Raw genomic sequence first — 6,896 nt, 5'->3', positions numbered from 1 at the left:
CTAAGTTGAAGTAAGGGTTTTTCATCCGTAGATTTTATACCAAACTCCATAAAAATATTCTAAGTTGAGATAGGGGTTTTACATCCGTAGAGTTTTTAGTTGAAACAGGGGGGGGTTTACATCCGTAGAGTTTTTTAAGCTTTAGTAGTAGTTTTACCCCCCCTCTTTTGGTCACAGTTTCTAAGTTGAAGTAGGGCTTTTATATCCTTAGACTTTATACCCACTTCTCTGGTGGGTATAAAGTCTAAGTCCGAAGTAAGGGTTTTGGTGCCCTTTAGACTTATACCAGATCCAGTCACTCGAAAAATCCTAAGTCCAAATTGGAGTGCTTTTTGGACTTAGGATTTTTCGAGATGGTGGAACTGGTATAAACTCCAAGTTGAATTGTGGGTTTTTATACCCAAGAGTTTATACCAGCAAGTTAACTTGTGCTGGAGTCTACTGTGTACTCTGTTCCATGTCTTTGGCAACTAGAGTATAGCATTGTATGCATTCTTTGCATACTTTACTTTTTCTATGATATTGTATTTTAGTCATTTGTAATATCATAAAGGGCAAAGTAAAGTTGATATACAGCTGATTCTTTTATTATCTTTAGTGTTTTACAGGAGTTTACAATTACAATACATTTACAAAGTATACAAGTAGCAATGGCAGCAGCTGTTAGGTTACTCTGGCAGAAGATTTTATATATCAAAGTATCTCAAAGTATATCACAAAAGCATTGGACTAAAGCAAATGTTTCAAGTATTATCAAAGTATATCAGTTAAATACGGGCAAGATACCTTTACCAATTAATATTATGTAGTAGGTCCTATGTCTATCTCCAACTCGCTCCCTCGCTCCTACTCGCCCCTCTACCCTCTCTCCATCACGCTCACTCTAGAACGACAGAAAAAGAAAAAGCGCATAAAAAAGTAAAGGTGGGGAAGAGAAAGAAGCACTAAAGCAGACAGACTCTAACAGACAGACACACTATCCCAGCACGTTCGGCTGCGCTGAGGACAGGCAGACAGGACAGACGGAGAGGAAGATAGAAGTGGAAGGAAGTCCCCCCTTTCCCGCCTCCCCCCACCCCACCTCCCTCCCCAGACCCACCTACCTGCCACACCCAGCCTAGTATGCTGGGAACTACACAAACACACACACACACACGCAAAAAAAAAAAAAAAAAAACGCACACACAATCACACCCTAAAGGAAAATACAAAGAAAAATACAACCTGTCACCTGTCCTGTCCTGCGTTCTGATCTCCCTGCAGGCTCTCTGGTCTCCCCTGGTCTCTCGGTCGGCCTCCCCTGGTCTCTTGGCCGTCTCGTCTCTCCCTCGCAGCCGTCTCTGCAACGCCTGGGGAAATACAGGAACATCAAAGGTGCCTAAGGAATGCAATGCCTACCAGAGTAACGCTATACAGGTGCCGCCACAGCTGCTGCTACCCTCCCTACCACATCATCTATAAGAACAAGCTACAACACACACTGCACCAGTTCCTCTGCAGGGCTTGCCATGTTCTCGAGCAGCTATCTCGTCGTCTACAGCTGCCATTTCTTCCGTAGTTGCCATCCCTTCTTCTGAGGTTGCCATGTTTTCTGAGGTTGTCATGTCGTCTTCTGAGGTTGCCATGTCATCTTCTGAGGTTGCAACCTTGTCTTCTGGGGCTGCAGCTTCGCCTTCTCCTTCGCCTGTAGTTGCCATCTCGCTGGCCAGGGTTGACATCTCGTCCTCCGGCGTTTCCATCGTATTCTGTGGAGCAAATATCAAGTAGGCCAAAGTACGCACTATATGCTACTGTTGAGCCTATGTCCCGTATTCTGCGTGACATAGGAAGCTTCGTAGCGCATTTCCCTAAGAGATTTATTTTCCACAACACCAACATTATATTCCAAACTTACGTCAATGTCTTCTAACCCCAACTTGTCATCCAATTCCTTCCCATTCCACACATCCTTCTTTAAGTTCTTCACAGCCATACTGTACCATCACCACACCCACACTACCACCACCACCACCACAACACTCCACCACAACCACAACAACAACACTCCATCACAACCACACTCCATCATCATACAACCACCAGCATAACTATCACCACTACCACAACCACGTACTACCACCACCATCACAACCACACACCACCACCACCAACACAACCACCACCACCACCATCACAACCACCACCACCACCACCACCATCACAACCACGCACCACCACCACCAACACAACCACCACCACCACCATCACAACCACCACCACCACCACCATCACAACCACCACCACCACCACCATCACAACCACCACCACCATCTCAACCACCACACAGCTATCAGTGCTCTCGTGCAAAATTTGTCTGCGTGAGAGAGAGAGAGAGAGAGAGAGAGAGAGCAAGAGAGAGATTTGTGCGTGTGTGTGTGTGTGTTTTTCTATTTGTGTGTGTCTCTATTCCTGTATGTGTGTGTGTGTGTGTGTGTTTCTATTCGTGTGTGTGTGTGTGTGTGTGTGTGTGTGTGTGTGTGTGTGTGTGTGTGTGTGTGTTTCTATTTGTGTATGTGTGTGTGTGTGTGTGTGTGTGTGTGTGTGTGTGTGTGTGTGTGTGTGTGTGTGTGTGTGAAAATCACTATTTTAAACAATAAACAAAATGCATGACTAAGTGTACGATGTGAGAAAAGCTCAGAAAAAAATATTTCAGATTTCAAAAAAGTTTAAAAATGGTTCAAATACCTTTTACTAGTGAAGAAAGCTATTATTTCCCACTCCTGTCGTCTGTCGTGTCGGTGTAAATATCCTTTGCTTGCCTGGCCGTGTAAATATCCTCTGCCTGCTTGGTCGTGCGAAAATCCTCTTCTTTCTTCGTGTCAATGGAAAAATTCAACCTGAGAGGTGGAGAGCAGAGGTGTGAGGGTAGGGGAGGTTTGACTGGTAGCAGGGAGATGGGAGGGGGGGTAGAGGGAAGAGGTGAGGGGGTAGAGGGAAGAGGGGAGGAGGGTAGAGGGAAGAGGGGAGGGGGGTTGAGGGAAGAGGTGAGGGGGTAGGGAAGAGGTGAGGGGGGTAGAGGGAAGAGGTGAGGGGGGTAGAGGGAAGAGGTGAGGGGGTAGAGGGAAATGGTGAGGGGGTAGAAGGAAGAGGTGAAGGGGTAGTGAAGAGGTGAGGGGGTAGGGAAGAGGTGAGGGGGGTAGAGGGAAGAGGTGAGGGGGGTAGAGGGAAGAGGTGAGGGGGTAGAGGGAAGAGGTGAGGGGGTAAATGGAAGACGTAACGGGGTAGGGAAAAGGTAAGGGGGTAGGGAAAAAGGGAGGGGGGTTGAGGGAAGAGGGAAGGGGGGTTGAGGGAAGAGGGAAGGGGGGTAGAGGGAAGAGGGAAGGGGGGTAGAGGGAAGAGGGAAGGGGGGTAGAGGAAAGAGGTGAGGGGGTAGAGGGAAAAGGTAAGGGTGTAGGGAAGAGGTGAGGAGGTAGAGGGAAGAGGTGAGGGGGTAGGGAAGAGGGGAGGGGATAGAGGGAAGAGGGGAGGGGGTAGAGGGGAGGGGGTAGAGGGAAGAGGGGAGGGAGTAGGGAAGAGGGGAGGGGGTAGGGAAGAGGGGAGGGGGTAGGGAAGAGGTGAGGGGGTAGGGAAGGGGGGAGGGGGATAGAGGGAAGAGGTGAGGGGGTAGAGGGAAGAGGTGAGGGGGTAGAGGGAAGAGGGGAGGTGGGTAGAGGGAAGAGGTGAGGAGGGTTGAAGGAAGAGGTGAGGGGGTAGGGAAGGGGGGAGGGGGGTAGAGGGAAGAGGTGAGGGGGTAGGGAAGAGGTGAGGGAGTAGAGAAGAAGTGAGGTGGTAGAGGGGGTAGGGAAGAGGTGAGGGAGTAGAGAAGAGGGGACGGGGGTTGAAGGAAGAGGTGAGGGGATAAGGAAGAGGTGAGGGGATAGGGAAGATGTGAGGGGGTAGGGAAGGGGTACTGGAGTAGAGGCCATAGAGAAGGTGGGAGTTTAGAGATGGTGTGTACAATTAGCCACTGCTACGACACCAAAACACAAAAATCTTCCTCTGGAAATATATCAGTGTGGTTGTTTGTAAATGTTGGCAAATTCAACAATGGTATTTAACATATTTTCCATCGGCTGTTTAATTAGCAAGGAGTGTTTGGGACTTTTCATAAACCTCAGGGCACCTTTGAAATAAACATCTATTAACCAGGATTATTGTATCTCTCTTGCCGGACGGGTGTGTGAATAATGAACTCATTTCTTAGTAGGGATTGTCACCGAAAATATAGTTTCTTTAGACCCAAGAGCACCAGCATTGTCAACAGCTCGTGTCATAGTGGAATTGCTGTACCGTGTAAATATGTAGTTATAATAGGTCCACATCCACGTCATCCAATAGAGTACACGCATTATTTCTTTTAACTAATTTGCTCGGGGGGAGGGGGTACAATCTTCACCCCCCTCCCCCGGTAGTTCACACAACGCACGACGTCAGAACGCATGCCCTGATCAAGGAAGGGTGTAAATCACTATCTTTATGCAAATATGTGAACGGTAGTCAGGAGAGCCAACCTGAAAGCCATTATGGTCAAAGCCCCATCCTGTCACCGACCATGACTACCAAAATTTCAGTCAGTTATCGAGAAGATGAATAAATCGGATAATGTCGGGACAAATGGTCATGTTAGTGCTAACCTATTCAGCCAGGGAACGTCGTTCATTTTATTCTTGCAACAGCCTGATGATTTTATTCAGCTTAGGGTACACTTTTCAAACTGAAGGAGTCAGATACAGTACAAGTAAAATCTTTAGTACAGGAGGCTGCTCGTAAGGTGAATAAAATGGCTTGATAAGAATAAAAATAAGAATGATATCACTCTGGTTCAGGGGAATAAACGAATCTCTGCCTAACCAAGGTTTACGTAGTCAACACATTTCGCACAGAAATGACAATGATTAGATGGATGTGATGTGCCTCCTTGAATGCGAGGCCTGGGAGTGTGTATGTGGGGGGGGGGGTAGGTTTACTATTGACGAATTAAGAGGAGGGATGGGACAAAAGTGTATTGTTGTGATGAGGAGGGATTGATTGAGATGGTTAGGACATGTGGAGAGGATGGAGGATGACAACTGGGTGAGGAGAGAGCGATGTGAAAGTTGGAGGCAGGGCTGCGAGAGGCAGACTGGAAAAGGCCTGCGACGAGGTCATAGTGTGTGACTTCAGGGATAAGGGAGTGAATAGGGAGGCTGCAAAAGATTGTGCAGTGTGGAGAGCCGCCATTATGTGACCAAGGCCGGCGAGGCATGCAAGCATGTTAGATCCTTTATAAAAGATACGATACGAACGATTCGATACAGGTGAGGTTCAGGGATCACCATTTTATATAATTTATCTCCTGCCACTTTTGCCTTCCATCTCTACAGTATCCCCGGCCATCCTATCGCGTTGACGAATAGGGGAATTTGGAGGAGGAACACGAACAACAACAGTCTACCCTCCTCCTCCCTGCCTGACTTACCTCATGCCCCGCCCCCCCCCCGCTCTATCTTACCTCATGCATCCCCCCCCCTTCTCTCTCTCTCTCTCTCTCTCTCTTTCCTATCCGTCTGTATCTCCACACTCCGACACGTCATCTAAATATGACCCACCACCTGTTTAGCGTGTGTGTGCGTGTGTGTGTGTGTGTGTGTGTGTGTGTGTGTGTGTGTGTGTGTGTGTGTGTGTGTGTGTGTGTGTGTGTGTGTGTGTGTGTGTGTGTGTGTGTGTGTGTGTGCGTGCGCGCGCGTGTGTGCATTAAAATATCCGAGCATCACTGAGTCCATTCATCAGTGTGTGTGTGTGTGTGTGTGTGTGTGTGTGTGTGTGTGTGTGTGTGTGTGTGTGTGTGTGTGTGTGTGTGTGTGTGTGTGTGTGTGTGTGTGTGTGTATCAGTATGTGCGTGAAGCTGTGTGTGTGCATCATTGTGTGCGTGTATCTGTGCTCGTATCTGAGTGTGCGTGTATCAGTGCCTGTGTGTATCAGTGCCTGTGTGTATCAGTGCCTGTGTGTATCAGTGTGTGCATATATTAGTGTACGTGCATGCTCTGATCAGTGCTTGTATCAGTGTTTGCATGAATGAATACGTGCATGCATTAGTGTGTGCCTGCTCCGTGTGCGCGTGTATAGTGCGTACATGCCGCAGCGTGTGCGTACATCGGTGTGTGTGTGCATCAGTGTGTACGTGCTAAGTGTGTACGTAGTCAAATTGTGTGTGTTCAGAGTGTACTTAGTCAAATTATGCGTTTTCAGTGTGTAAGTGTTCAGTGTGTGCATGTTTATTGTGTGTGTGTGTGTGTGTGTGTGTGTGTGTGTGTGTGTGTGTGTGTGTGTGTGTGTGTGTGTGTGTTCAGTGCGCGCGTATTCAGTGTGTGCGTATTCAATGTGTACGTGGTAGTGTGCGTTCTCAGTGTGTGCGTACTTGTGTGCGTGCTCTGTGTGCGTATTTACTGTGCGAATACCAGTGTGTAACTCAAACTGTACGCATGTTTTTTAGAGTGAAAGTATGAAAAAATTAAATGATGATGATGATGACTGAGGCGTCTGGCAGTGTATAGTAGCAGTAGATTGATGATGATGATGATGAGGAGGAGGAGGAGGAGGAGGAGGATTTTTTCTAGTTCTTTTTAATCCGGAAACTTTTATGTTATCAAGGAGGATTCTGTACTCTACTCCTTTCACCTTAACTTGGCCCAAATTTTCGTCCATTTGCAGCTTTTCACGTGTCTCAGTTGTGTCTTTGAAACAGCACTTTTTCGTGACTAGCATAATATTCTATTGTTACAACTCAGCATTCGAGATAGAGAGATTGCAATTAGGCCAAGTTAGAGTAAAATGAGCATAGTGAAGGGGATGGGATGGAGGGATGGAGTAGAGAGGTATACGAGAGAGAGGGTGTAAGA

This window comes from Coenobita brevimanus, chromosome 32 (assembly GCF_032717465.1).
Source record: "Coenobita brevimanus isolate Jiangsu-jjx chromosome 32, ASM3271746v2, whole genome shotgun sequence".
NCBI classification, from domain to species: Eukaryota; Metazoa; Arthropoda; class Malacostraca; order Decapoda; family Coenobitidae; genus Coenobita; species Coenobita brevimanus.
The sequence above is the reverse complement of the archived record's forward strand: the minus strand, read 5'-3'. Positions refer to the sequence as shown.